Source organism: Macaca fascicularis, chromosome 11, assembly GCF_037993035.2.
Source record: "Macaca fascicularis isolate 582-1 chromosome 11, T2T-MFA8v1.1".
NCBI lineage: Eukaryota > Metazoa > Chordata > Mammalia > Primates > Cercopithecidae > Macaca > Macaca fascicularis.
This window is the reverse complement of record NC_088385.1, coordinates 33,692,939-33,716,431: the sequence shown is the minus strand read 5'-3', so window position 1 is coordinate 33,716,431 and position 23,493 is coordinate 33,692,939. Positions and strand designations below refer to the sequence as shown.

Sequence of the window (23,493 nt, the reverse complement as noted above, 5' to 3'; positions counted from 1 at the left end):
AGGGAGATGATAGTCAAAGGGTACAGAATTTTTAGACAAGCGAAGTTCAAGAGATCCATTGTACAACAAGATTATTATAGTGAATAATATATTGTATTCCTGAAAAACACTAAGAGAGTGAATGTTACATGCTCTCACCACAAAACGATAATTCTATGAAGTACCACCTATGTTAATTAGACTTAGTCATTCCACAATGTATATATGCTTCAAAAATCCTGTTGTACATGGTAAATACATACAGTTTTATCTGTCATTAAAAAAAAAAAAGGAAAACTCCCCACAAAACTAGTGTGTTTGCCATAGGGGATAAGCTAGACCCCACTCTGCATCCCTTCGGTTAAATAAGTGCCAGTTTCTACCTCTGAGTTCTTGGCCAACAAAAGGTCATGCCTGCTCGATGACCAAAGACAGCTGGAAAGGAAAAAACAGTCTAAATGATTTAATTTATAACTTAATTTAGGCCTCAGATGAAACTTGGTTACAGTCCCTGCATGTGGATTTCCACACCCCATGCCAACAGCCTTGTCCTTCTGTACCCGTTTCCCTCTTATTTAATTTTCACTTTCCTGCTCCATTCCCGATGAGTGGACACTGTGACTGTCCATATTCCTGAAGCTGTCATAGAAGTGAGACTTCTTCAGACTCTTGGAATGGGGTAGCTGGAAGAAGCCAAAAGGATCCTGAGCTCAGCTCCTTTGTGTGAGAATCAAGGAAGCTGAGCCTGTTTGGTGGAGCTTGGGGTCGGGGAACAGGAGGTCACACTGTGGCCAAAGTCACACTGCAGATTAGTGGCAGGGCAGGATCTGGTTTCCTGTCTCCCAGGCCAGTGTTCTTTCCACAGCTACCAACAACATTTTCATTGGCAGATACACTAATTATAAACATAAACATTTACTAAATGCTAACCACATGCTAGGCATGCCGCAAACCAAGTGATGTATGTGCATTAATTAATTTAATCCTTAAAATAATCCCATGATGGATTATCATCCCTTCTTGTAGAGGAGAAAACTGAGGCACAGAACAGTAAGTGGAGACCCAGACACATGAGAGCAGATGTTTGAGACCCAGCAAGTGAGACCCGGACACCCAGAGCAGATGTTTGACTTTTCCTTGCGCAGATCTAGTTTGGGTTTCTTGTAGTTTCTTTTAGCTTGGTGGTCTCTGGTGGAAGTTAAGAATGAGGGGATCTGCCCTGGGCAGAGACCCCAGTCGGGGTTGTGGGAGGCAGCAGGGACAGTGTTCTCTGACCCTTAAGGGAACCTGAGTCAGCAGGGCCATGATGGCTGTCACTGCAAAGAAACAAACTGCTTGGAGAACCCTCTGGAGGGAATCACAACTTCTCCCTGGTCCTCTGTCTCCTTGACTTAGGCCAAGAGATCCAGTGGCTGCCAGTGCCACAGTGAGGCACAGGCTGGGCGGGGGTCTCTGAGCAACCGCTGGCCTTTTCTATCACCATGTTCATTGTGTGCAGGTAAATGAATTCAGGCAACTCTTTTGGACTAAACCTGGGGTCAGATTGCTAAGTACAGAGTCACGTGGATGGTGCTGTAAGCAGAACTTGAATTAAAACCCTAGCACTAAGAATTCTTTGTCTCTATGCCCTGAGAGACATGTTTTCCTAAGTACATGACTATTTTTTTTTTACTTCATTTGCAAGTAACAAATTGCATTCCATGTCTTAGTCAGGACTCTGCTCCTATCATTAGGCAAGTGGTTTGACTTGTCCTTGTTCTCTAGATGCAGACATACAGACAGAGTCCCTGGATGGTTTGCTATGTGTGTTTCTCTTTCTTTTTTGGTAAATATTCCAATGCCACACACATGCCATGCTTTTCCTAGATCCTTTTTTCTTTTTTAAAAAAGCTGCAGTCTGAAACCAGAACTTCTTCAGTGCTTGTGACAAAAATCAGTGATGAAGCAAACAGAAAATAGCCACTAGTTGGCAAGTTTGAAGATCTGGGTGTGAGTACCAGCTGCCACCTACAGCAGTGTGAACCCCAGAAAAATTCCATGACCTCCAGAGCCTCTCTTCCTCCTCTGTAAGATGGAGACGATGCTGGGCCAGCTTTGTCTCGCTTGCATGGTGACTGTGAGGACCAACTGGGATGGAGAATTTGTGAGAACAGTGTGTACTTCAATTTTATGGCACCAGTGCCAGACAAGGGTAAAGGAATTATTAGACCCAAGTTTCTAAGAGCTTTCCGATGAAAGACAATGGGAAAAGGTTGGGTAACCCTAAAAATACATCATTCAGAGCCTGAATCTGATGGCTGGGATGCAGTCTCAGCACCTCTGCCCCTCAGCCCACCGGCCTGCTAGTGCACTCTATTCAGATGGTTGTGAGGGGAGACCCTGTCCCCAGGTGGCCATGAAAAATCTACTTGGAGAAAACCAAGACCTGAGTTTAACAAAGCAAATTGCTTCCGACAGGAAAGTCATTTAAAAGAAGTAGGAAGAAGGCAACAGCTACAGTGATAAGCGCTGTAGAATGAGAGAAGTCCCTCATCTCTGTTTTCAACATAGCAGCAAGGCACAGCAAAAAGAGCACCCTTGGTGGGGTTGGAAGAGGTGCCCCCAGACGGGGCTGCAGCTGCGGTGCTCTGTGGGTGGGGTTCCAGGAGGCAGCACCGGCAGGGCCTCTGCCATCCCAGCAGGGCCAGTGAGGTCATCAAGTCCAGAAGGTGACAGCTGTCTTGGTGCTTGGGTCACCTCTACACATTCCTTCCCTTCTCAATAGGCCCCCAAACACTACTGCAACTTAAGAGGGGCTAGGCCTACACCCAGGCACCTGGGTTCTAGTCCAAGTTCTATTTCTAACTTGCTCCTTGCCTTTGGGCCTCAGTTCTTCTCACCTATAATACTGGAGTGACCACCTTCCTTACTGGGTTGGGTAAAAATGAGGCCTGATTCCAAGACTTACTGCTGGCACAGTAGTTTCGGACCATTTCTGCATCACCCAATGCTCTGTGCATTTTGTGTGCCTAGGAATAACCGTGGCTAGTGTTTATCATGTACCATGCATCAGGCACGGTACTAAGAGCAGTTGTCCCGCAGTATACGCAGGGGATTGGTTCCAAGATCCCCAAGTATAGCAAAATCCACGCATACTCAAGGTTGTCAGTTGGTCTCACAGAACCCTTGCATGTGAAAAGTCAGCTCTCTGTATATATGGGTTTTGCATCCTGCAAGTACTGTATTTTTTATCTGTTTTGGTTGAAAAATATGCAGGTGACCTGCACAGTTTAAACATATGCCATTCAAGGATCAACTGTACCTTGTAACAGCGGTCCCCAACCTTTTTGGCACCAGGGACTGGTTTCATGGAAGACAATTTTTCCACGGATGGTGGAGGTAGGGGGAGGAAGGTTTTGGGATGAAACTGTTTCAACTCTGATCATCAGGCATTAGATTCTCATAAGGAGTGTGCAACTGAGATCTCTCACATGTGAATTCATAATAGGGTTCGTGCTCCTATGAGAATCTAATGCCGCTGTTTATCTGACCGGAGGTGGAGCTCAGGCGGTAATGCTCGTTCACCTGCCACTCACCTCTTGCTTTGAGGCTGGTTCCTACTGGGGCATGGTCTGGGGGTCAGGGACTCCTGCCTTGTAAGCATTATTTCTTTTAATCCTCGCCACCCCATGAGGTAGGCACGCACATCATCCGCATGTTACAGAAGAGGAAAGGGAGACAGGTTAACTCTGGTTTACACCTGTTGTGGACATAATTATGAGCAGTGCTTCTATTCACTTAAAAAACATCCCAGGTTGGCTCTTGACCACCATGTTATGCTGCTTGTCAACAATATTCAACACTCCTCAAGCTTCCAAACCTGTCAGATTCCCTCCACACTCTATGTCTTTCTCCAAGCCACTTCTTGCTCTTACATCCCAGGGTCAACAATCCCCACTAATGAAGCCTGAGGCATGCCCCTTAGCTATATTATCTGATAAAATCTGAGTTGAGTTCTGGGCCCTGAACACCCAACAGAGTACCTGATGTATGAGTGTCGGATGCTGAATGAAGGAAGGAAGGAATGCACTAAGGAGCCATGTGAATGCTCATGAACTCTTTGAGAATCACATAAGTATTTCTTATCCCACTCAGGCTCTCACCTGGTTCCCCAGGAACCTAAGTCAAAGGTATTTGAAAGGAGAGAATCGAAACTCAGGCCATCGCTTCTATGGCGTGCGCCTGTGGGAACGTGCAGGATGCATTTCTGTGTAGATGGCTTTAGTGCAGGCACCAGCCAGTTCTCCCAACAGGGCCCTTTGGGAGTCTTTCACAAGCCAGTCCGGGGATTGCCCCCGTCTTTTTCTCCCTAAGCTTTCTGTGCACTCTCCACAGTGTCTTCTCTTTTCCCTCGTTTTCCAATTTCAGCCTCAGATGAGAGACACAGACCTATGTCCATTGTATATCAAAGTAAAAAATCCTTTTGAAAATAATCCAAACAAGGCACCAATGTGAACAGGACAGTTCCACTGATGGGAAACACCTGAGGGCATAATCAGGCCCTTTAGAGGAGTGAGACCTCAGAAGAAACCCACAGGAGGGGGCAGCTCTGACAGGGATTGAAAATGAATATGCAGTCTCCTCACTTCTCCTAACCCTTTGCCCACACTCTTTTTTTTTTTTTTTTTTTTGAGACGGAGTCTTGCTCTGTCACCCAGGCTGGAGTGCAGTGGCTCTATCTCAGCTCACTGTAAGCTCCGCCTCCCGGGTTTACGCCATTCTCCTGCCTCAGCCTCCCAAGTAGCTGGGACTACAGGCGCCCGCCACCTCGCCCGGCTAGTTTTTTTTGTATTTTTTAGTAGAGATGGGGTTTCACCGTGTTAGCCAGGATGGTCTCAATCTTCTGACCTCGTGATCCGCCCGTCTCGGCCTCCCAAAGTGCTGGGATTACAGGCTTCAGCCACCGCGCCCAGCCCACTTTTTCTTGCCTTTGCTCCAGCCCTTAAAAACGGACCCACAGCAGAGGCCGGGAAAGCCCAGAGCCCCTAAGGCCCACCACAAGTGTGACTTCAGTGTCGACAAACACAAGTGGCTCCCTTCTCCTGCTGTAGACCTCAGCGTCACAAGCGGCAGAGCTGTTAGAGATGGAGCGCGTGCATGTGGCTGAATTTGAAGGTAGATCATTACATAAACGAATGCCAGATCTAAGGAAGGTGCATCATCCTGCCTCTGTTTCAGAAATTATGATTTCCTAGTTATGAAGACAGGTGTTTTATGGCCTTGAGAAACCATCTCTCCCAGACTCTGGCCAGTAGTCGAAAACCCAGCCCCCTGCAGCTTCAGCATAGTGGTCGGGCCCTCATCTGGTCCAAGTTTCTTGTCTCAATAACTCAGTGAGGCAGGTGCCATTCCTTCGGGATTTACTTTTTATTTTTTTGATGGAGTCTCGCTCTGTTGCCCAGGCTGAAGTGCAGTGAAGCAATCTTGGCTCAATAGAACCTTCGCCTCCCAGGTTCAAGCAGTTCTGCCTCAGCCTCCCGAGTAGCTGGGACTACAGGCATGCGCCACCATGCTCACTACACCCGGCTAATTTTTGTATTTTTAGTAGAGACAGGAGTCACCATGTTGGCCAGGCTGGTCTCGAACTCCCAGCGTCAAGTGATCCACCCACCTTGGTCTCCCAAAGTGCTGGGATTACAGGTGTGAGCCACTGTACCCGGCCCACTTCTGTTTTATAAACAAGGAGGCTGAGGCTCCTTTGGCAGACCTGGGAATCAAGCCCAGGTGTTGCTGATGCCAAAGTCAAGGTCTCTCAGGTTTGGGCTTTTAGTAGGCTTTGAGGAGGGAAGATAAGCTGTCCCCATCCAGAATTGATTTCTCTGTCCAGGCTTGGTCCTTGGAGCACTGAGATGCTTCCTGAGAAGCTGCTCAGAGCAAGGATGGAAGCTTCAGGGGTGACCCATTGAGGGTGAGCTCAGGATCTGTAAGGCAAAGAGCAGCAGCAGCAGAAGGCCCAACATCCCAGGCTGCTGGGGTTCCCCTGAGGGTGGGACATGGTTGAGACACATGAGAATGGCTGTCCCTGGAATTGTGCAAGGCACAGTCTGTGCAGGTGTGCACAGCTGCCCTGCAAGTGCCCAGCTGCTCACTGGACAAGCTGCTCATCTTTCTAGCTCTGATTTTTAATAAACCAGCACCCCTTCTAACTACATATCCTTCCCTGCCCAGCCTGGGTGCCTTCCTTTTGATGGGGTCAGCTGGGGAAATCCTGATGTTTATTGGAAGTTACCAACCAGGGACTGGGCAGCACAGTATATAGTGGGTGAGCAGTTGAGGCAGGTGTCTAAGGGCTGGGTTGCTCACGTCCAGTGAGGGTGGACAGACATTTGGGGGGTGGTACACCCAATAAAAGACCCCCATGGATCTCTTTAAACAGATAAGCTGTAGTGATCTGTAGGTAGATATTTTCTTTTCCTTCTAGAGGATGGGATGTGGCATTAAACTTAAGTTTGATTCATAAGGGAGCCAAGACTACTAATGGTCTCCCGGAAGATTTTTCTCCCCTTCTTCCATTAAAATGGAGTCGTAGCTGGGTATGTGGCCACCTAACAAGTGACTGCATTCCCCAGCCGGTCTAGCAGCTAGCTCTGGCCATATAGTATTCTTGAGAATGGATGAGTGGAAGTAGCACTCCACCCCTGGACCTTAAAATACTGCCCATGCATACTGCCACAATCTTTCCCCTTCCAGTCTTTCCCTTGCCACAGATGTGTCTGAAATCAGCTTCAACCATGCAGACAAGGACAGCACCTCAGAGTGGTGGTTCTCAAAAATCAAGGGTACATTAGAATCACCTGGAGGGCTTTCAAAACTACAGTGCTCCCCTACTAGAGATTCTGAGTAAGTCTGGGGTGATGCCTGAGACTCTGCATTTCTAACAAGTTTCCAGGTGAGGCTGATGCTGCTGGTCTAGGTACCACACTTTGAGACCACGCACTACCCTTAGGGATGGCAGAGAAACAAGGGCAGGAACCTGGCTCCCTGTGTGACTGTGTGGAGCAGAACAGCTTGCCTAGCCTGGACTGTTATATGAGAGAAAAAGAAGCTTCTTTGTTCTTTAAGCCGCAGTCCTGTTGGGTTTCTGACATGCAGCTCAGCCTTTGTTTTAATTGACTTTTATAGCTGGGGGTCAGAGTCTTCGTACAAATGTCCCTGCTCCACTACCCCCGTCCCCTCAAAAAAATACTGCTCTAGCTCCACTTCTAGAAGCAACAAATTAGTCCTGAATAAGACTAGTATAGTGAGCCAGGACACAATCTCAGCTGTTAAGATGCAACAGTTCAACCTAATGACCATGCATACTTTGACCAGACTTTCTCAAGTCACACTTCCCTAGATCCTCTTTCCCTCTTAAGTTATTGCCAGAGCTTTCTTCCTCTGAAGACTCACTTCTTCATCCATTCATCCTGCACCCCACCACTGTCTGACCTCCTCCACTACCCACTCATCCCAAAGTCACTTCTAATTGCCAGAGCCAAAGGTGGCTTTTCCTATCTCCTCCTGCTTCATCTCTGCTGAATTTGAAAAGTTGGTCACACCTTCTTTTGAAGCCTTCTTCCCCCACTGCTGGTTTCATGTTACCATTCTCATTGTATTCTTCTCCAAGTTTCCAATTTGCCTTGATCTGAACATCATAACCAAGTCTCCGAAACTGTCCACTCTTCCTTGGCCTCATCGACTGGTCCTCTTCCTGGTTTACAGCTTTAAGGCTGGCATTCCCTCCAGGGTGAGATGGGAACATTTTGTGCTTTGCCTCTTGTCTCCTCTTTGCTACCCCCATTCATGCCAAACTCCACCCATCTCCAACAAGCTGATGACTCTCAAAGCCTGCTGGGCTCCAGGCTCATGCCCATGACCACAGGCCCCCTAACATCCAGCATGCCCAGAACTAAGTCAGTATCTTCCCACTGCAACCCATCCATCTTGTATTCCTAATCTGTGACACTCCATCCACCTACGCAGTGCTCACTCCTTTTTCTCAGTGTTACCACTTCCCACCCCAACACCAAGCCATTCCTTTCTGCAGCTCTTCTCAATGAACATCTTGCGAACCCACCACTCCACTCTTCTCCCTGATGCTGCCCTGCCTGAGGCTGCCCTCCTCATTTATCATTGTAGGGGTGTGCTTGGTGGTTCAGGTATCTGTTTTCTCCCTTGAAATTAACCAGTTAATTATTAATTCATTGAACATCTGAGGCCTCGTATGTGGCACACGATGTGCCAGATGCTGGAGATTCCCAAAGACAAAGAATGAAGAAAAGAGAATGAATGAAGCTGTCCCTGACCTCAAAGAGCTCACAGCTGGGGAAATGGACACATCAACATCACTGTAGCACAATGTATGCAGTTCAGGGAGAAAAATGTGTACAGGAGTGCTGAGGAGGGAGCTGTGGGCAAGGGTTTTGAAGGAAGAGCAGGAATTAAGCAAAGAAGGTAACAGAGAAGGTATGTGCCAGGCTCAAGATTTCAGGATTTTATTTTGTAAGCAATAGGGCACCACTGGGCTTTCTGATCCAGGGAATGAGACTTAAGAGTCACCCACCACTTATGAGGTTAAATTAAAGAAACCTAAATGGTTCAGCAGGTTATAAACCAGAGCTGGCGTTAGGGAACAAGCATCCATTTAGATGAGTTCTAAAACGACTTCTCTGTAGGGATAATTGGGCATCTGTTAATTGATTTCCCGTGATTCTGCAAGACCATGGCAGAGACTATGTCACCTAGGACAGTCAAGGGCTGTCCAGCCTGGCCTATGGTCAGTCCATGGCAGCTGACCCAGGCTGCCTAACTGCACCAATGGATCCAGCTAGGGGAGTGGAGGAGGCTGCTGGTGACCCTAAGCCCATGCAGGAAAATCACTGCCTCTTGGCACTAAGAGCACAGGGTTTTAACTTTCACATAACGGGTTGCAAAAATACTTTCCCAAAAGAACAACGCAGTCAGGTGTGGTGGCTCATGCCTATAATCCCAGCACTTTGGAAGGCTGAGGTGGGCAGATCACCTAAGGTCAGGAGTTCAAGACCAGCCTGGCCAACATGTGAAAACCTGTCTCTACTAAAAATACAAAAATTAGCCAGGCATGTTGGCGGGTGCCTGTAATCCCAGCTACTTGGGAGGCTGAGGCAGGAGAATCGCTTGAACCCAGTAGGTGGAGGTTGCAGTGAGCTAAGATCACGCCATTGCACTCCAGCCTGGGAGACAAGAGTGAAACTCCACCTCCCAAACAAAAAAAAAAAAAGAGAGGGAGAGAGAGAGAACAATGCATTGGCTAATATACTTACTACTCCCTTGAAGCTGAGCTTAATTATAGTGAAGGATACAGTCTATACTTTTTCCCACACTCAGAGAATGATCTCTGTGATAATTTCCCCAGTCTTCTTGACTGAATGCATGTATGATTTCTGTGGAGAAGAGCTGCTCTTTTCTTCACCCCATGGAGACATGTTGTATGACGCCCTGTCTGCGTGGGAGCTGCTTGCTCACCTCCCTGCAGGGAAGACCAGTGCTTGGCACAAGGGGAATTTGGCTGGGGAGAGTGTATGCTCTCGGATCATAGGAGAGGGACAGGGGCTGAGGGAGTCCTTGCTTCCCATGATGACCAAAGAAAGGGGAGTTGCCAAAGTGATGTGAGGGGAATCTGTTGACAGCTGTGTTGTGTTTATAAAGGCAATGGCACACAGATGGGGGTGGGGACAGGCAGAGGCCTAGGTTTCAGAGGCAGAGGTCTTAGGTTTAGGAGGTCCCTCTCTACTTGCCAGCACCTCAGGCAAGTCACTGACCCTCTCTGTGACTTGAGTTTCTTTACTTGTATTCTGAGAAAGTTATGGTAGTAGTAGATTCTTTCAAATAAATTTTTATGTAGAGCAGGGGTATCCAATGCTTTGGCTTCCCTGGGCCACATTGGAAGAAGAATAATTGTCTTGGGCCATGCATAAAATACCCTAACACTAATGATAGCTAACGAGCTAAAAGAAAAAAATTGCAAAAAAACCTCTCATAATATTTTAAGTTTCCTAATTTGTGTTGGGCTGCATTCAAAGCTGTCCTGGGCCACGTGCAGGCCGTAGGTTTGACAAGCTTGATGTAGAACCTCAGTATATAAGGCAGATAAAGCAGGATCTCTTTTGTTGAAGGGGTGTGTTAAGCCTCCCCAGCCATATGGAACTATAAGTCCAATTAAACCTCTTTTCCTTCCCAGTCTCAGGTATGTCTTTATCAGCAGTGTGAAAATGGACTAAGATGCCAGAGAAGCTGAGCCTGGATGGATTCTCTGGAGCCTGTACCCAGGCCTTGGGATCTGAGTCCATGTGACCACAACAAGGCACACATGGCTGCAATTCCAGCAGGTGCAGAGCAGGAGTCCTCTGTGGTTGGCTCTGCTCTGCCCCTCAGGCATGAAGCCAAGACAGAAACATCTGAAGTGCATCTTCCCAGTCACCCCCGTCCACCTGGGCCTGGCCCACCCAACAGCTGGGGGCTAGTGCCTTGCAGAAATTTGAGGCGGCCAGGGAGCTGGGTAATCATGACTCTGAGAGCCCGCATCCACAGTCCCCCAGAGAGCCGGGCCAAAGTGAATGACACCTCCAGGTTCTGGGGACTCCCAGGTTTGGATTTAGGACTGAGATTGGCGCTAAAGGTCCATAGGCATCTCTATTCATGGGGGCCCTGGTGTGTGTTCACTGCTGTGTGTAGGTGTGAAGGGAAGGAGTATAGGACATGGCCCCTCATGGCTGTCTAGAGGACATGGGAGGCATTCCAGGCCCCAAATCAACAATGATCTCAACTCAATCTGAATCAAGAGCTCACCATCAGGCTTGACACAGGGGACCCAGAGTCTAAGACACAGTGGCCTCAACAACACTGCTGTGTCTTCCACTGGAGAAGGTCCCCAGAGCAGCCTGTCCCAGGTCCACAGCTGCAGCCACTACAGCTGCAGCCACTGTTTGCTTGACCCGACAATTTCTGAGAACTGGATGGGCAATGACTGGTTGGATGCTGCAAAGGACACCCATGAGCTTCAGGGAGAGGTCAGTGCAGAGGCTCCTGCACTATCCCGGACAGAGGTAGCGGGCAGCTTTCCTCCCTTCTCCCATCCCCAGTGCTGAGAGGAGGGAGCTGGAAAGGGGAACATAAACATGAGCCTGGTTCTCGATGTTTGGTTTACGGGTTGGGCTGTCACATACATGGAGAGAAGATGAATGTCTTACTGGCTACAGGACCTTGGGCAGGTCACCTAACCTACCTGAGCCAGTGTCCTCCTGATTTGGGGGTTGGGCTGTCACATACATGGAGGGAAGATTAATGTCACTCTTACTGGCTGGGGGACCCTGGGCAGGTCACCTAACCTATCTGAGCCAGTGTCCTCCTCTGCCCGGTGAAATTAGAGGGCAAGGATCACCCAGAGAGTGACCGTGATGCCCCAGCCTGTGCCTGAATTCCGTCAGTGTTGGTTGGATGTGCAGCTGCCTCTCCCCACTAGAGCAGCAGCTGCAGCCCAGCAACAGGATGGTGGCAGTTTGTCATCCTGCGGCTCTGGCCGGGGTCAGCCAGGCCGGAGGAGAGTCCAGCCTGTGGGGCGGAAAGAGAAGCTCTCTCACAAAAGCCTTCATCGTGGACCACGTCATTTCACGCTTAAGGACATTTACAACCTGTCCACTGGGAATCAGAAAGGCAGTGTCATTCCCTTCTAGGCATCAGGAATTGAATTTCAAAAGCCAAATGACATCTCATCTCCTTTCCCAGACAGAAGGATTTGAACAATTTCTCATTTGCTTTCAAAATAGTCCCTATCTTGTCTCTGGAACAGGATACCACAGCGTAGCAGTAAGCCTAAAAGACAATTCCTTCCATGGAGTTATAACTTGGGGGCTCCTGAAATTGTATAAAACATTTTTACCATCTATGTGCTGCGGTTCCATAGGTTTTAGTAGATCTCCAAAGGAGTTTGTGACACTCTCACGCAAACAGGGTATGAACCACTGATGTCCAACCCTTCCTCCTTTTTTGGGTAGGCACAGACAAGGCCTGAATTATCAACTCTCAAGAGAAGGACCATATGCCCAGCACAGTCGCAGAGACCTAGTGAGCCCCAGGGATGCTGCTAGAGGAATAAAAACAGTTGAGTTAGCGATGCTGAGTGCATTGATGAGTAGTTGAGAGCAGCAATGCCACTGCTCCGGTAAGAACAAAATGCATGTGCATGTATGAGCTATGAAATCGGAATTGTGTAGTTTGATGATTCTACACGCGTTATATGCTCAGTCTTTTAAAGTGGCATTGCACAATATTAAGGATGAACAGGAAAATTCATGCTAATAATTTAAAAATTTAATTTTTCTTTACTTAAAATATCATTAAATAGTAAATAAAAATACCACATGACAAGTTGAGAGAAAGACCACGGAAAAAAGGAAAAGGCTTATATTTATAAAGGTATAAATATACCTTTAATGGTATCTTTTCCTGCATTTGAGCTAGGGTTCCATGTTTTCATTTGGCACTGGGTCCCACAAATTACCTATCTGGCTCTGGTTGAGGAACGTCTCCCTGAGGCACAGTCTCGGTGATGACTGATAAGCACCTTCCTAAAATGTCCATTCAATGAACGTTTATTGAATTCTTACTGTTTGCCAAGCTTTGCACTAGTTGCTAGGGATAAAAAGTTAATAAACATAATTTTATTCTCAAGTAGGATAGGATGAGGACTCTAATTTTTTTTTTTTTTTAGAAAGAGTCTCACTCTGTCGCCTAGGCTGGAGTGCAGTGGCACGATCTTGGCTCACTGCAACCTCCATCTCCCAGGTTCAAACGATTTTCCTTCCTCAGCTTCCCGAGTACCTGGGATTACAGGCACCTACCACCACATACAGCTAATTTTTGTATTTTTAATAGAGATGGGGTTTCACCATGTTGGCCAGGCTGGTCTTGAACTCCTGACGTCAGGTGATCTGACCACCTTGACCTCCCAAAGCACTGGGATTACAGGCATGAGCCTAGGACTCCAATTCTAAAAGCACAGCATAGGACCGTGGTTTCCAACTATCAAAACCCTAGTGCTTATCTACAAAAGGCAGCTCTGGGAGAGAAATCTCTTTACTGCATTTCAAGAACGCTCATAGAAACTTGAATTTCTACCTGACAAAAAGGCTTCAGTCAAGCTACCACACCAGCTATGTGATTAAATGTTTGCTAACTGTGCCAGACCTCGGACAAACCAGACAACACCAGTCTGCTTCTGTCCTTTGTCCTTTTTTCTTCTGGGCTTTTTAAACACACTAGAATCTGCTAGCAAATGACCTAAACTGATATATATCAAGCAGAAAGGAATCAAACTATCAGTTATACGGTCTTTGATTATTAATCTTTTTAAGATAGAGAAATATATTCTCATTTATATTGAAGTTTGGCTGACAAACCCTTTCAAAACACGAAGTACATATTAAAAAAAAAAAAAAAAAGAATGCCTAAGCCAGGACAGGGCTGAGAACCGCTGGGGGATTTATCCCATACCACCATCAAGGAGGGTCCTCTACTCCCTTTCAAAACAGACCAGGGAACCATCAGAGCAATTCTCATTTCCTGAACCTCTGTAACATCCTCAATTCTTGATATTTTACAGCAAAAATCCTTAAGCCTCTAAGCAGGGCCACGTGCTTGTACGAGTGCTTGTACATTGTGCAGGGCAGTGAGAGAGGGACGCAGCTACTTCCCTCTCCATAGTTGTGAGTGGAAGTCGCATGGCCAGTTGGAAAAGCATCCCAGGGAGAAAGGGAGTGCTTGACTGGCCTGGGGCCTACCGAGCACGATGCCACTACATTGTGACTACTACAGGGGAGACCAGCATTAGACAAGGTCCCACAGTCGTCACCACCCTTCAACGCCCCTCCTCGCCATGAGCCCTTTTTCAAACTCCTTCATTGTGGTCATCAGACACCTGGGTGCTCTGTACCTCTCTTCTGAGCTCAGCTTAGGCAGGCATCCATGCACCCTGCTAGGAGTTGAGGTCATTTCCTCGATTTACAGATGAGGAAATTGAAGCTTAACATAACACACAGAAGTTCACACGGAGAGGAAGGGGCAGAGCCAGGATCTGTGCCTGAACCATCTGGCCCTAGAGCTGGGCTCTCCTGCCACCCTTGCTGCTGGCTGCCTCTGCCTGCCCTCTCTGCACACCTTTCCTTCTCGGAGCTCCAGCTGGGGCTTGGGTGAGTGCCACTTAGTCTGCACTCAGCTGTTTTCTCATCCCTTCCTGGGAATGAGTTTAATGTCCTCAACAACGAGTGCTCTGAGGTCAGCGGCTAGGTCCTTATTGCATGTCTCAGGGCCTGGAAGTTCAAAGCTCACAGCAGGCACTTGGAAAACATACACGTATAGCGTATATCTGCTGCCCCCTCCCCAATTTCCTCTACCCTGTGGAGTGCCATCTTGCGAGTATAAACCTTTGAACCCAGAAACCCACCAGAGTCAGCCGGAGCAGGGCATCATCAAAAGGGAAGCAAAGACAGCATCAAAAGGAATGAACAGAGGGTCTAGTTCTCTACTCCCGACCCTTCTCTCCACTTCTCTCCACAGTCTCCCTCCTCAACAACCCACCTAAACCAACCAAACTGAACACCACCACCTCCTCTATCACGGGCACGGTCATTAATGCTCCTCCTATGGGGCTTAGAAAAGGGTGGTAAATCTAGATTCTGTGCCCTGAACCCAGGCACGGTGTTGGACACAGCAGCTGTGCTGCCACTTCCAAGTGTATTTCTAGGAAAAGGCAACACAAGAGACTGTTTTACATGGAGGAGAGCTTGGAAAGCCCAGGAAGCATGGCTGCTGTAAATACAGGCCAGGGTCATCACGTGTAAATATAGCCAGGTTTCGTGACGTGGCTGTCCTCTACGCTCAGTAATCACTCAGAGACCAGAGTTCCTCAGCACTGTCAACTACTCAAGAAAAACAATGCTGAGTGGGCATCTACTGGGGGTGAGGCACGTCTGGGCAAGTATGCCTGGGAATACCCCCGATAGAGGATGATGACAGACAGAGTCACCCTAGATAGGTAGCTCTCAAATATCTGTGCACAGCTTGTCCACCTTGCAGATGTTTGGTGTCCTCCGTCTAGTGCCTGTCTCAGATATAGATGGGTTAGAGTTCTCACATAGCCCTTGCTGCTGTGTTGTAAGCAAAATCATTTCCATATTAACTCTGACCAAAATTCAGGAAATTAAACCAGTAGTATAAAAATAGCCATAGGATGAATTCCATGGCTAAGCAGAAATGGTATGTGGAACAAGCACTTTGTACCTCTGAATCCTGCCTATAATCCTCGTTGAGGGTCAAGTGCAGATTTCTTCCAGTTGCGGTACTATTATTTCTACTTGGAGTTGAAAAGACTCCTCTAAGTCTTCTGGTGCAACAGTTTTTTAGTTTTATTTTAGCGAGAGAGCCTTTACTTCAAAGGAGATCCTATCTGGAAGCTGACATGTAACTTAGATGGACCCCGAGCTGCTGGTGTGAGGGAACTGGGGCCCTGCCAATGGAGCCTGCTCTTCCCTTCCAAAGCTCCCAGGAGTACAAGTTGAAAAACACACATGCACAGCCCCTTCCTAATTGATTCACTCACTCGTTCACAAACAATAATATCTCTTGAGCACCTACTGTGTTCCAGGTGGAGCCAGCAGGTAACAGCACAAAGGCAGCCCCGCTTTTGGTGAGCTCACATGGAGTAGGATGTGGCAAAGCTAAGTTCAGACAGGTTGCAAGTGCTAGGAAGGAACAATGATGTGATCATGGCTGGGAGGTGGCTACTTTGGATGGGGGATCAGAAAGGTCTCTCTGAGGAAGCAAAACACAGTTGAAATCAGAATGATAATCTGGAAAGATGCCCTGATTTGGACCAAAGAGGAAGCAGAACCAGAGAGCTGATGTGACCTTCCCCAGGCAGGGAGCTGAGCCAGGACCTGACCTGGGTTGCCGGCATCTCCCACCCAAGGATCTTTCCTTTTACAAACACTACTAAACAGCAACCACATGCAAAAAAGTCTCAGTGACAGGTGACATTCGAGGCTGGACAAACCACCCAACTACATCCTGGAATTCGCTGCCGTCTGTGCATGACTTTTGATGCCTCCCTCCTTCCTCAGCCCAGTCCAGGGTTGGCCTTGGGTCTGAAAGCACTATAACCCAAGAGACAGAACTCGGTGGTGGACACTCCAGACCTGTGACCTTAGCTGGGAAAGCTTCTTCATCTCCTATCTCCCTGGCTGCAAACTGTGAAGGGTGCTCCTTACCGCTTCATTTGGTGGCATAAAGAGAAAAGCAAGTTGGTGGTTATAAACGTCCTGGGCTCATCTGAAAGAGGGCTCTCTGGAAAGTCAAGGTGCTCTAGGGAGACCTAAAGATATCAAAGCCAGTTTGCCTCTTGTTCTGTAGCAGGCACTCACACAAGAACTACGGGGAATCACACAGGCCTGTACATATTTTACACACGAGTCCAAAGGTGGGTGTAAAATTCCTATTATGCTGAATATCGTGGGAAGGAGCACACAAATGCCTCCCTCTGGTACCCACAAACCAAACGGCTCTGGACCACCTAAGCACTTGCCAGACCACCAACTTGGCCCCTGTGGGCCAGTAGTGCCCCCTCACCCTAGGAGTCTTAAAGCATTTCCAGGCATTAATTGGAGCCTCCAGTCCCTTGGGAGACAGGTGGGGCCAGCGGTTATTAGTCCCATTTTGCGCACAAAGCAACTGAGCCCCAGATGACCTATCTGTCCAGGGAACAATGCTACTGACACAGTGACAACCATTAAGTTCTGATTCAAACCTGTCTCCAGCCTCTAACTGCTGCTTTCCACTACAATCCAGCTGCCCACAAATCGAACACAGATCATCCACTTTTGACTAACACCACCATCATTCTCTTCTTCACGCTCTCCTGCACACACCCTATGCTCCACAGTGCACTTAGGAGTTTTTCCATAAGCCGCCTCTTCTCTTCACCCCCCATCCCCACACTCACCTCACAATACTTGCTAGGAACTGGAAACCTCTGGAACACTTATTCCTCCTGCACACACAGCAGCTTAGACTCAAGTTAAGATGCTGTCCCACCAACCCCAACTGAGCTGCCTCCCTTTCATACTTTCCAGCCCGTTCACACATGTGCACACTGCACATAACGCTGGTGAAAAGGATACACCCCAGAACCTTCCATGCCTTCTTTCCACATGGAGTCGCCCAACTGCACGTGCAAGGACGGGCACGAAAACACAAGTGACAGGGCCTACACAGCCATGTTGTCACAAATACACAGACGGGCCCAGAACACGGGGACATCCCTGCACAGGCCCTCTGAAAGCAATGTGTACCAGATACAGCAGCTGCCAGCACTTAGCAACCCCTGCGTTGCATGGGGTATGCTGCCAAGGCCTGTCTGCATCTTGCTAAGGCGACTCTGGGTCTGTCATCTTGGTGTACGCACAAGAGGCAGCTACTCGAACTCAGGGTGGACAAAGAATGACATTTTCAAGAGGAACAGACATGCCCCGGGCACGCTGGACAGCACGAGGCCCTCAGAGGCCCAGAGTTCTCTCCCGCAGACTCAGGCGCGTAGTTATGGACGCCGTGCTGCGTGCTCCGTGCAGACACCAATACCTGCTCACATGCCCCGCGAGTGTCCCAGGCATTCCTGCCTCCTCCACTCCTCACCGCCAGCCGGCTTCCCTCTGCCCGCCCGGGGGAAGCTTGGAACAGTCTAGCTCGGGACTGCGGGCGGGGCTGGCAGCGGAGGTGGAGGCGCCTCTCCCAGACCCCCAGCCTCTCCCTTGGCGCCCCCACTTCCCAGGCGCGCTTCTGCACTTACCCGGTCAGGGGCTCCGGACGCGGCGACGGGAGCTGCGCCTAGAGAGGCGGAGAGCGGTGGCTCCCGGGGCCGCCCAGCCGCCCACCACCCGCAGCCAACGCTCTTCCCTCCCAGCCCGGGAAGGTCAGCTTGCGGGCAGCACGGCCCGCGCCCCCGCGCCCACGGAGGCTTCCTGCCGGCTTTAGCGTCTCCCCCTCGCCGCCCCGCCCCGCGCTCCGCCGCGACGCCCCGGCGCCGGCTCTCCCAGCCCAGCCGGCAGGACGCGCCCAGGAGCCCCGCACGCTAGCTGCCGGCTCTTTGTTTGGGAGTTTGCCTCTCTGCGATTCAGAGCACGCGGAGGGAATTAAGTCAGAGTCCGAGGCAGCTGTGCGGTTGCCGGGGGTATCCCTGCGGGGGGCGGGGCAAAAGAATCGACTAGGGGGCGGTGGAGCGACTTTCAAACTCCCGCCCTCCGCAGCTCCCCGCTTATGTCCCCCTGCCCTCTACGTTTGTCGGCCCCTGGGAGAGGTTGGCCTTTGGGGGTTTCCAGGGACTCTACGGACAAGCTTGTCTGATAAGAGAGAGCCTATCCATCCCCCTTCCTCACCATCCCCCTTCCTCACCACCCCCCATCACTGCCCTGTCCCTGTCAGAGTCCTGTGGAGCATCAGCTTTACATTTCCTGGGCCCCGGGGAGAATCAAGGTCTCTCTAATCAGAAGCAAAAAGGAAGAGCAGAGAGTAGAGTCCATCTGTTCCCGCTGAGCTCTTGTGAAGGTGCAAAGCTGGCCCTAACGGGACCGGCCCTAACAGTGGGGCATGGATTATGTATTTCCCAAAGTAACCAGGGCCTTGTGCTTATCCAACCGTGTTCTTTTGAAACTTAGCTGCAGTGAGGAAGATTACCCATTTACCAGGTTGCTAGGCCAGGGAAGCCACTGGAGGCAGGGAACGCTGACAAAGCCACTGCACCGGGAGCACCAGCGTTCTAAATACCCCAGCTGACTGCTGAGAGGGGCTTCGCAGAGGGGCCACCCGGGAAGGAGATGATTCCAATAGTCCGGTGAGATAAGACTTTAACTGGGGGATGAATGCGGAAGCTGCAGCAAAGGAGAGTCTACAGAGTGTGTGGTGCAGGAGGCGCACACTGGGGCTGTAACATTGTGGAAGTCTGGAGGAGCACCTGGAGTGATGTGACTGGGTTTAGTGTGGGGCAAGTTGGATTGGAGAAGCAGGCCACCTTCTTCCAGGGGCAGATATCCAGCAAATGCAATTGGAAAGGTGATTCTGGAGTTCACAGGAGAGGCTGTGAATTTTGGAATCATCTGGAAAGAAGTTGGAGGTGGAGGGAGAGGGTAGAAAAGGTAGAGAGAACAGGGCTGAAGACAGAACCTAGGTCTACCTAGAAGGAGCCCATGAGAGGAACGGAAACCATCAGGAGAAACCATGAGGGAGGGTCAGGACTGTGCAGGGTGACAGGACTCAGGAGAAGAGGGACGTTCAGTGGGGGCCCGGGTTGCAGGGACACCAAGGAGGAGGGCGCCCCAAAAAAACTGGTTTAGATTTAGAAATTAGGAGATCGCTGGGTTAGTTCAAGATACCTATTTGAGTGGTGGGTTTTATAAACCGGGTTGCCACTCCTTGGGGGTGCATCTGTATCTCGGATCCAATTGGTTGATGGGGAGATACAAAGGTTCACCTCTTTGCTTCCATTATGGAGGGCCCTGAAGGGCCACCCCAGCTCCATAACTTCCCAAAGGATCCGCCGAGGCCTCTGTGGAAAGCGGCACAGTTCAAGTTCATTCTCTGCCGAATCCTGTTTCCCTCACTCTCTCAAGGTGTTGTTCCCAAGAGTACCTCCCAGGAGACCTCCCGCATACCACCTCCATCTCTGTGCAGAGTCTGTTTCCTAGAAATCCATTCGGAGGTACAGGGACACTGAGAAAGGGCGTGGGAAACAAAGAAAAGGTGGGACTGAGAGGTCAAGCAGCGACAATGGGAGGGAGGCCTGAATGAGCACAGGCCCCGACGCCGCTCCCTTTGGCCTCTGAGGGAGCCGTTTAAACAGACAGGGATGGTCAGAAAAACTCAGAGAAGGTGGTGTGAAGGAAAGAGCCTGGGGAATGGGGAGTGAAGGGGAAGCTTATTCGTAGTAGAAGATGGATTTTCAAAAGCCAGAAGTAAGAAAGAAGAGTGGAGTAGGCCCAAGGAGGGGAGGAATGCTGGAAGAGGGTAAGGGTGAGGGGAAGTCAGTATTCACCAAAGTTAATAACATTGAAACAGCAATGAGGAAAGAGAGGGTTGGAAAACGCCTAGAGTGACTTTTTTAGCAGTAGGAGAGGGTGAGTGATGAATGAAGCTCTGGGCTAGGGTATTCCCTCTCTAGTAGTATCCCCAGTAACATTAAACGTCTACAGTGGAGAACCGATGGAAATATAATATGTCGTTAAAAATTTTCCGTGAGCCACGTTTAAAAATGAATATAAAGAAACAGGTGGAAGTAATTGTAATGATATATTTTATTTAACACAGTATATCTAAAATATCATTTCAACGTGTGTCAATATGAAAAATCAATGATAAGATATTTTACATTTTTTCCTACTAAGTCTTCCAACTCTGGTTATATTTTATGTGTATTGCACATTTACATTCAGACACTACATTTTCATTGGAAATATTCAATGTGTATTTAGATTTCATAACATTTATGGTTGAGGAAATAGATTTACAAGCCTACGTTGCCACATACATAATTATGCTTTCCAACAATAGAATCAAATGATCGATTTTTAAATTTATGTTAATTAAAATTAAATGAAATAGAGAATCCAGCCCTTCAGTTGCATGTGGCACATCTCGAGTGCTCAGTAACCGCACGGGGGTAGCGGCTACCATATCAGAACACACGGGCCTAGAATTCTAATTCCTAGACTTTTGATTTTGGCTTTCTTTTGTCCTCACCTTTTTTGAACGAATGGACCTCTTCTCCTACCAGCATTGCACCGCTAACAAGATCCTAACCTATTCCATCTTATTTCACAAAACATACTTGAAGAAGGCGAGGGGGAAGATTGAGAATCTACCATCTAGGAAAACAGAGATGGGAATTCAGCTTGGACTGGAAAAGATATGAGGAAGATGAGATAGGAGTTGGAAGTATTCCATTTTGATTCTTATTCTGTGGTTGTATGAGGAGGGAGGATTCTCTACCAGGCTGGGTACTCCAGAGATAGAATGGATGGTGCTGTGAGAATGAACAGGACAACTCCTGTTTGTGCAGGCTCCCATTTTAGCAGCTTCCCATGAGCATGGAGCGTTGGTTGAGTCACAAACACTAGGATGTGGCTAAGTCTGGGTCCTGTATTTCCTGCATTAGCAAAATGGGGAGGGTAATCCCTTATTTGGAAAAAAAAAAAATGGAAGGGGCTAAGTGAAATCCCCCAAAGGAGAGTTTGGATCCCAGATCTGGAGACCTATGCCTCCACTATCGTTTGGATATGGTTTGTTTGTCCCCTCCAAGTCTCATGTTGAAATTTACTCCCCAGTGTTGGAGGTGGGGCCTGGTAGGAGGTGTTCGAGTCATGGGGGTGGATCCCTCATGAATGGCTTGGTGCCATTCTTGCAAGAGTGAGTTATTGCTGTTAGTTCCTGTGATAACTGGTTGTTGAAAAGAGCCTGGCACCTCCTCCACACTCTCTGCCACCTCTCCCAACTTGTGATCTGCATATGCGGCTCCCCTTCACCAACCCCCATGAGTGGAAGCTTCCTGAGGCCCTTGTCAGAAGCAGATGTTATCACCATGCTTCCTGTACAGCCAGTAGAACCATGAGCCAAAGAAAGTCCTTTTCTTTATAAACTACCCAGCCTCAGATATTCCTTTATAGCAACACAAATTGACTAAGACGGCCCCATATTCAGGCCTGTAGCTTATCTTCTGTCCCCAGCGGGGTGCTGGCAGCTTCTGCTTTTAGGCCATGCTCTGGCACCATTTCCCTGCCTTTGTGTCTGATAGGGAGATCTGTCAATGGATGCAGTAGTAATGGAGTTTGTAGAGACTCCTTTAGAAATTTAGGAAAAAAACCCCCAAAAAACCAACTTAGACTTCCTTGTTTGTGATCTGAAATGACCTACATCTGTTGTAACTGGGTGATATAGTGTAGATCTTGTGAGACCCTGCTCCATGCCAGCACAGGGCCTGATAGCCTCTCTACCCAACAACAGTATCTATATCCATTCCTAGAAATGGAGTCATAGAAAATACCATCTTTTGTTTTGTGGGTGGCTACACACACACGCGCACGCACACACACACACACACACACACGACAGTGAGGAGAATGTTCTGTTATTGTTGGCATCCCTAGAATATATGGCACGTTAACCTGGCATTCAGGTTGTACAGTAAACCCTCATAGGTCAGGAAGTGTAAAACTTGCTTTTCTCCGTCCTCTGAGCGTACGCTTATCTTTCAAAAGAAGTTCTAGTCACTGCCTAGGAGGGTTGCAAGGAAATGAAGCTACTTCTGCCTCCCTGACGTCCATGCTTGGTTAAGCTGCTGTCCTGATATGGCCCTAATGTGTACTCTTTGTATAAACTCCTGACTGGGCCATTCTGAGGAAGATCAGCTAGGTTCTTGGAGATATTAATAGAAAACATTCCCTTCAGGATACACATCAGAGACAGCTGGTCTGACTCAGCCTGCTTCTCTATCTTTAAAATGGGGAGAAACTCCTCCTAAGATTCTTTCTACTCTCTTAGAAAGTTAAAACTCGCCTTAGTTTTTTAATCCATGTGAAAAATAGAGCTAAAAAGCCTTTTGTTAGCATCTGTCTTTCTTCTAGAAGGACTGAGGAATGACCAGATGTTAAATATTGATCAGTTAGGCTTAGCTTTAATTCCGCCTGCATTTGGCTGTGAACTTGATGACTGACCCTGACGATTTTTGCAATAATATCTGGTGCTTAATAGGTAAAGAAATGACTGCGGAATTGAACCTCACAGCCTCAGGTATAATTCCCATGAGAAAGATGTTACAAGTAGGAATTTTTCAACTGTTTTCAGGCATACTTCCAATCACACCAAGAACATTAGTTGCACTAATTAGTGCTTGAAATATTGATCTTCATTAGCAGTGTCAAAAGCATTGTTCAAATATCCGTGCTCTCTTGGCATTCTACATGAAGGAGCTTACAGCTTGGTTCTCTCCCGGGAGAACATTAGTGAGGGCAAAACAGAAAAACGTATGTAGTATACAGGAAACATAAGTAGAGACAGCCGAGCAAATATAGAAATAACATACAAAATGACAATTACTTACAGCTGGATTTTTTTTTCTACATGTAGCACACTGCTAATCCTCTCTCGTCTTCTCCAGGAAGCTTTCTAAAGCCTGCTTCTGTAAGGACACAGGTTTTCTGGACCCAAAGTCACATACTGGGAAGGAAGAGAAGCTTTTGGGTAAACATCATGAATTTCCCTGGAGCAACTATTCTATTTAAGATTTTATCTAAGATTTTTTAGAAAGAAGGGAATAGGTTTAAAAAAATAATTTCAAAAGTGTAACATCTATCTATGCTCATTTTAGACAATTTGATCAGTATAAAATATTAAATAAGAAAGTAAAAACCACTTGGACTCTTA

At 48.1% G+C, this 23,493-nt stretch overlaps 1 protein-coding gene across 8 annotated transcripts in view; it reads right to left on the bottom strand.

Annotated features, from left to right (window-relative positions):
- TSPAN11 (tetraspanin 11) overlaps positions 1 to 18,229 on the bottom strand; it is a 70,412-nt gene extending 52,183 nt beyond the window's left edge. For 6 of the 8 annotated variants that reach the window (XR_012420113.1, XR_010579346.2, XM_065523980.2 and 3 more), the window contains exon 1: positions 17,873 to 18,229. The gene's annotated coding sequence lies outside the window, so the exon portion shown is untranslated. Of the gene's footprint in view, positions 1 to 17,664; positions 17,738 to 17,872 lie in introns of those variants that run through there. The other 2 variants (XM_065523981.2, XM_074006547.1) reach the window with 1 other exon arrangement.
- Between the last annotated feature and the right edge of the window lie 5,264 nt (positions 18,230 to 23,493).